Here is a 7,903-nt window from a genome sequence, read left to right as displayed (position 1 = left end):
TGGTACCACGTGGGTACGGCAGCCAGCTGTCCTGAGCTGCAGAGAGCACAGGATGTATCTGAGGTTAGACATGTGCCAGCAAGCACGCCCACATACGCGCACACAGGAACGGTCTCTCAGACCTTCCCCCTTCCTCCAGTGGTGGTGCTGGGGTGTGCGTGTGCCCCCTCCAGTCTTTGGAGAACCCCACACTGAACCAGTCTCCCCTGAGCAGAGGTATATGGCATGATGCAAGTCGGGGACCAGCAAAGCGGGGAGGCAAGTACAGACTCAGCCTTATGGAGAGACCCAGTCGCCCCAGCCCAACCAAGCCCCTCCAGTTTCTGTCTCTCCTCCTGGGTCCTGGATTCCTTCCCACCTCCCCAGCCTGCACCTGGACCTCTTTCATGAAGACACCAAGATTTCAAGTTCTATTTTTATTCCCCTGGTTCCTCAGGAAAGGCAGAGCTGACACTGGCTTCGTCAAAAAGTGCATTTTTCTCATTGTGTGGGAAAAGATGCATGGGTTTTTCTTCCCCCCCGCCACTTAACTTGGAGATCTACCAAAGCAAACAACTGTGGCTCATTGGAAACTCGGATGATTCACCAGTCCCATGGGCAGATGGCACCAGGGTCTCCCATTCTGTAGCTCCTAGCAGAGGAAAAATTCCCCTTTTAGGGGCATTCAAATAAGCAGACTGTGCTCTCTTCATGGAGGGCTCTCATTTCCATAGCAGGCATCTCTTTGACACTTGTTCAGTCTGCATGGCCCCCTGCTTTGCCTGGGAATCCTTCAAGAGACATGTGCTAAGGGGGTAACTAGGCCTCCAAACATGCAAAGGTGCATGGAAGTGAGAAGTCATTGCTGCTTCATGCTCGCCTCCTGGGCCGCAGCCCTGAGCAGTTCCCTTCCACCCAGTGATAACCCAGGTTACTCTCCCTGACAAAAGCAGCTGAGGATCTTTGAGGTCCCCTGGCCTGAAACCCTGCAGGATCAGTGCCGCTGCTCTGTACCTTTCCCGTTCCATCCCATTCAGCTGGTGTGCTGCGGCGCGGTCGTATCTATAGTGTATCCTGGACCTGGCTGGTTTCGGATGTGCACGCAGTGCCTGCTTGGGGTCTTTTTTCCTTGCCTGGTCTGAGATCAAGGGAGGGAACAAAGGTGATGGCTCCATGTCCCCACCACCTGCATCCCACCCACTTAGCTTGGCAGGCAGACACACTGCGACATGCACTGTGCAGCCCTTTCTGCCACTGTGCAGGAGACCAGCTCAGCACCTGATTATGGGGGTGTCGGGTCCAGAATTACCCCCTGTTCTGGTCCCACCGCTGGAGGGAAGACTGTGGTGGACCTTGACAGGTGGGCAAGATGCTGCTGACCCCCAGCACCATCATCTCAGCCTCTAGCTGACGGAGCCAACCACACGCGTTGGGTTGCTCTCATGCTGTGGTGCCCACATCAGGTCATGTCTCCTGCTGCAGAGGGGGCACCGAGGGTTACTCATAATAAGGTGTCATTGCAAGGCCAAGCATGGGCTCCCTCCGCAGTGCTTGAATGTGGACTGGTTCTTCCTTAGTTGGCTCTTTTCAGGCCTCCCCCTCCTACGGCCCCTCCAAGTTGTCTTGGACCTGTTGCTTCAGCTGAGGCCTTGGTAGCCAGCTCACAACTCTGGGCTGTGAGAAGAAACACCCAGGGCAAGGGGGACCTCAAGGAGCAATAGTCTCAAGTTGCAGCAAGGGAAGTTTAGGTTGGATATCAGGAAAAACTTTCTCATGAGGAGGGTAGTAAAGCTCTGGAACAGGTTATCCAGAGAGGTGGTGCAGTCTCCATCCTTGGAGGTTTTGAAGACCCGGCTAGACAAAGCCCTGGCTGGGATGATCTAGTTGGGCTGGACCTGTTTTGAGCAGGGGGTTGGGCTAGATGTGACCTGTCAACCCTCATTTTCTATGATTTTGAGGGGTGCGTCTAAATAGCCCAAAGCAGAGTCCACCCTGTAGCCCTACCTCATACAGTGGTCCCACACAGGGGCGGCTGTCACTCGTACTGTCCTTAGCTGCCCCGTGCTCTCAGACCCTCATCTCTCACTCCCCTGACCTAGTGTTTCCATCCGCACCCTCCCAGCCGTGCGTCCACGCTCATCCCTCCGTCTCCAACACCCGCTCATACACCAGGCTCCTCCAAACCCTGCTGGCCTGGTGCCCCCAGCCACCTTCCTCTTCTCCCTAAGGATAAATGCGGGGAGGCTGGAGGCGCCTGGATCTTCAGGGCTTCAAAGGGGAGAGGAGTCCCTGGATGATATAAAAGCCTTAGAAAATCGTGCGCCTCCAGGACAGTGACTGAGAAACCCGCCGAGACTCCCCTCTCTTTCAGCAGCTGCATTCTGGAAAGAACCAGCCTCTGAGGGCTTTCTGGCCCCTTTCCATGGCAAAATTTAGGAGCACAGGGTGAGGCTTAGCACTGAAGGGTTAATCTGTTAGCCCCCCTGCCAACCCCCCTCCTCACACCTCGGGGCTCTCCCTCCCAGCTCTGCCTTCTCTGAGATGCTGTAACCACAGCGGAGTGGCCCCCCAGCACCCACCCACAAGGACTCCTTGCAGCTCCAAGGCAGCTGAATAAGCACCCGATGGCCTGCTGCTCCTACGTCGGGGAGCTCAGGGATGGAGGAAACTGGAAGAGATTGTGGGAGGAGGAAGGGGTTGCAGCATCGACCTTTCACCTGCAGCGCTGGAATCCAGCTGAAGGTCGCAAGGGGCGAACGCGGTGGGTGGTCTTGGCTCCCGCTCAACTCCGTGCAATGCTGAGAAAGGCAGGAGTCTGCTCAGGACCTCACAGCACCAGGGCCTGAGGACCGGCCTGAGAAGCCAGGGCTAAAGAGCTGGAATTCACTTGGGTCTCGCCAGGCTACGCCCCAGCGAGGAGCCAAACCAGTCCTGGCTGCAGCTGTGAAAGCTGGCAGCCGAACCTGGGAGCTTCACCTACCTCGCAGCCCCTGACCCCGGGCCCCAGAGCCTGGCTTCCACCCGCGGCCGGACCCAAGACAACCCCAGCAGCCAGCATGCAACCCCCTGCCGGGTTGGTTCCTCTCCTTGAAAGTACTTGGCGTGGGCACCTTGAAGGCAGCATCTTGCTGCGGACCAGCCCCAGCCCAGACAGCACTCGGCCGTTCCCCCGGGGTAGTAAAAAAGCCATCCAAAACCACAGCCTTTGGTGGCTCCTTCAGAGGCTTCCCAGACAAGCATGACAGATCTCTGGTGCTCCAATACCACTCTGAGCTCCACGGGCGCCCGTGGCTGGTAGCGGTAGGAAGCAACTCTCAGTGCCCAATACACTGAGGCTGGGTGAATCGGGGGGGTTGTCTGGCACAGTGACACGTGTGCCTGGGTCCGGAGGAAGCACTTAGGACGTGGCTCGGTCTCCATTCCCCTCTACTGGCATCGGGACTGAAGGATGGAGTGGCGCTGCTGAGGAAAGAGAAGGGAGCTCGTGACTGCTGGCTGGCCTGTTGTCTTAGCCCAGCACCTAACAGAGGCAAAAGCATTGCCCCATTGGCCTCCTCATCAGCAGCTACGTTGAAGAGGACAAGTCCTTGTCAGGCTGACTTGCCCTCTCACCCCAAGCTATGGCCTCTACAGGTCAGGGCTAGGGCAGGGTGATGGGCCTGTCCCCCAGTAGCTGGCCATGTTGGCCTGGGTTTGGTAATGATGTTTGACACCCCCCCATTTGGCCCCATTAATTAGCCTCCTCATGTTTAAAGCCTTTGCCATTCAGATGTGCAGGTCAGAATAGCCCAGGGTAGCAGATGGAGCTCAACTGGATGGACTGTGTCACATCTCTCTTCCAGGGGTCCAGGCTACAGGACACAGTCCTCCTAGACAAGCGACCAGGAAAGGGACATTATTACCTTCTAGCAACCCCCCATGTCACAGTCAGTGCTTCCTTCCATCATCTTCCTCCCCCCCATCACATTCAATGCATCCTGCCTAGAGCAGGGGGCTGGACCCGATGATCTGCGAGGTCCCTTCCAGCCCCCAACAGCTATGAATCTATGAATCTCTGCTGCCTGTCAATTTGAACGTGCTGCTCTGGCTCTGACAGCAGCGGGGCTCTGCCCAGAGTCAGTTCTAGGAATCCTCCTTCCCCGATCCAAAATCCCAGCTCCAGCTGTCTCCTGGATTCAGTGTCAAACCTGCCTCTCCGGAAAATGCTACCGCTCTGAGAAGGCGGTGACTTCATCTGAAGGTTCCCTAATGAGCCGAGAGATTGACGTAACTTTATTACCTGCAATTCAAATCGAGTCACCGGGCACCCTGTATGTGTGAGGAGCCAAGAGCTCTGGTACGGCTCAGTGAGAGCTTTGAAGCGACCCAGGCTGGAGGGGCGCCTGGAAGCAGCGGTCCCCAGAGGGGAGTGCAGGTTGCAAGGTCCAGCATCGTGCTCCCATCTGAACTTTTCCCACGTACAGGCACGCGCAGCACCAAGGGTCTGGTGTAGGTGCACGTTTCATTTTGTTCACTCTGCACAATCTCTCGGCTTATCACAGGGCTCCAGCATATCTCTCCTCAGGCTTTGGTGTAGATAGGAGTTAATGGAAATAATCGTGGCTGAAGGCAGGGTTGATTTGCACCTTTATACACTAACTAAATCAGAAACATATAGCATAAGCATTCGTAAGCAGAGGGCTTGCTTCATCAGATAGGGCTGGTGGTGATAATGATAACGGCTGACCTACTATATATGAGAAGGACAGCGCAACTGGGCAGAATTCCTACCCCGGCCTCCCCGGAGCACGTCCACGCAAGCTCATGACATTCCTGGGACTTAGCTTGAATGCCAGTAACACGACCCAATCCTCGGCCTCAGCTTTCCTCTGAGCATACCTGTCCTCACGGCTTCCTGCCAGGGCCCTCTCTGCCTAGCGTCTTCGCTTTCCCTCCTCGGGAAGCCATTGTTTCTGCCTTAGGGGGAGATCTCAACTGCATCTGCTGCAGGACACCTGCCGGCTGTAACCCTGGCTAAAGAGATGAGCTCAGGCTCAGGCAGGGTTCAGCTGAGTCCCAGCATCTTAAGTCCTGTACTAGTGCCCTCACTACAGGACCAGAGAAATGGTTATCTTATCTGTGCAATATTCAGATGCCCACCCTGGCAGGCCCCATGTCAGGCTCCTCTCCGGACCTCCATAAAGTGCTGCGGAGAGAGGTCATAGGCAAAACGCCAGGCATTATATTACCAGGCCCCTTTCACTCAACTATAGGGAGGGATCACTTCTCTTATGGCTCTGAGAAAGGGAACACGGGAGCTGCCTAGCATCACGCAGCCCCCCGACCCCGACACCAACCCACCCCCCGGTCTGACAAGAAGTCAAGGAGCTGCCTGGGAATTCAAAAGAACAAATCCCCACTTCTCAGGGCCTGGATCTTCTCTCTCTTGCCAGGCAAGACAGGGGACAGCCACTCTCTTGCCTGGCACACGAGGGACCAAACTAGGGGCTGCCAGAGCTTAAAGCATGAGACAACACAGAATGAGCTCAGACCTCACAGCCGGGGCATGTAAGAGGCTCAGAGCCGCAGTGGGCTGACACAGAGGGGACTTGTCCCCCTTCCTGGGCACCGCACCAGCATGTCCGTCTGCATCTCGTCTGAATGAAGGAATTGTGTCCCAGCCTTCTCCACCGACAGCAAAGATTTGCCGTACCCAAGATCTGCTGTACCCAAGCGCCCAGCTGCCCCGAACCAGGAGCCGGCTGCTTTGTTACTGGTCTGTGCAGTGCCCAGCCCAGCAGAGCCCCAGTCCTTGGTAGGAGACACCATCATCATTGTTAAAGGGAGCTTTTATTTGAGTCCAGCTTGTTTTGTATCACCCAGAGACGCTGGGCTGCGAAGAGGGCGCATAGCGTTGTAGTCCTAGGGCAGAGGTCCCTGCAGTACACCCTATCACCAGCCACCAGTAAGTTACTGCCATTGGGGGTGCAGATACAAGTATGACTGGCATAAGCATTGGCATAGCATTCAGGTACCAGGGTGATGGGCTCAGCTGGATGGAGAGAGGAGCTCTTGGATACCTGCCCTGGCCCTGACTTTACGTAGGCATCAGCCTGGTTCTCCTGCCTCAGCAAGAAGTGTCAGCACCATTGGCTGAGTGGAGGGCTGGTGGCAAATGTTAATTGTCAGAGAAATTCAGGTGCCCTTTGCCTATGGCTATGCAGGTTATTTCTGCTCCTGTTGACTGGCAGATTCCTGTGCAGAGATGCTTAGCTGGAGCTGGTGTCATCTTTGGTTTCCTTCTCATAGCAGTGATAGCTCCCCTGTGCACAGCCACCTCTAGGGGCACGGACACGCACAAGCACACGCACACACACATGCACACACACACATGTCACTAGCTGCAGAACAGAACCTGTACGTGCACGGGCTTCTGCAGAACCACCCTCAGAGTCCGCGCAGGAGGTAGATGACAAAAGACGACCCGTTAAGCTTCTTTCATCTCTGTCCCTCCTATCTGCCTGCCTGCCTGCAGTTGCCTCTCAGCACGTGCCTGTCTCCGACAGCACCTGGGGTAACTTCGGAGCTTCTTTTGTGCAGGAAAAGCAGTTCACTGGGTAGAAAGGAAATTCTCTCCTCCCCACCACTACATCATCACCAGCAGCAGCTGGCAGGGACTGTGGGGGCTTAATGGAAGCAGTGGATGGAGATCATCAGAGAGAGCCCACATCGCGGGCAATTCTGCATGCACAGACGGTGCCCCCAACCCATCCGCTGATGAGCGCTCATCCAGACATGCTTCCTGGTCCGTGTGCAATGCCCACATGTGCTTCTTGTCTTTCCAAACAGTGCACCGTACCTGGCATCTCCGTGACTATGGAGGAGCCTGTCTGATGGGAACCAAGCCATGGCCTACGTGGGAAGCTCACCGCACGCAGCAGTAGGGGGGAAGTTTAACAAGGCGGCTCCCTGCGATCTGACAGTTTGCTGAACCCAGCTCTCTCTCCCATCGTGAGTCAACTCTTAATGCAGCAACAACTCATTAACCACACAGCAGTGCTGCAAGGAAAGTCTTGAAGAGAGGGGGAGAGAAAAGAACAGGGAGGGAGGGCTGGGAGAGCTACTGCCCTCTGTCCTTTCAGCTCCTTTGACATGCAAATTGTATTTTCTTTTCAAGGCCCAATTAGAAATCTTTGCAAAGCCCATCGGGACTCAGAGAGAATAGGCCAGGTCCATTGAGCAACTGCCCCCTGCAGACAGCTTGGACTTGGACTCGAGCGCAGTGCACATGTCGATACCTGGCGCTGTAGCAGTCCTAACATTAAGAGCAATCAAGGCTGGGGTTTCCTTGAGATTGCAGGGGCTCCGATGAGGCAAAGAGGCCGGAGGAAGGCACTTGGAGGACAAAATAAAGTCTCAAAGAGATTCACCTTTGCAGTTCATCCCACCCTCCAGACAGGCCCCAGGACAGCAGGATTCAAGAACGATGGGCAAGGAGGCAGGGAGCGCGCAGAAGGAAGCAGGGAATGGAAGGACGCGAGGATGCAGCGGTTCTCAAGCTCCCTAAGCTCACGTGTCTCAGGCTGGAGCCCGCTGTGCCCATGGTGCCCACATGCCAAGTGTGGTTGTTACCAGAGGTTTTTCTGTAGATCCTGTTAACAAGCAGGGAATGAAAGGAAATTCCAGAGGCTTCGAAATGCCGGCTGTGATGGCTGGGAGCTCTGCAGAAGGGGGGTGGGGAGGGAGGGCACGTGAATTCAATTGCAGAGCCCATCGGGATAGGGAGGGAAACTGCTGCTGCTTTCTCCCTGTCAATTAAAGTGTCTGGGAACGATAGACTTCTCTGACCCCGTGAGTCACAGCGTGCTTTGATGCTGAATGACCTGATGATCCCCAAAGCCCACGGGGGGGGCCAGGGTCATGATCCTTGTGGTGGGGAGTAAGT

The sequence above is a fragment of the Gavialis gangeticus genome, unplaced genomic scaffold (assembly GCF_001723915.1).
Source record: "Gavialis gangeticus isolate Ggan-Ray unplaced genomic scaffold, GavGan_comp1, whole genome shotgun sequence".
Lineage (NCBI taxonomy): Eukaryota > Metazoa > Chordata > Crocodylia > Gavialidae > Gavialis > Gavialis gangeticus.
The sequence above is the reverse complement of the archived record's forward strand: the minus strand, read 5'-3'. Positions refer to the sequence as shown.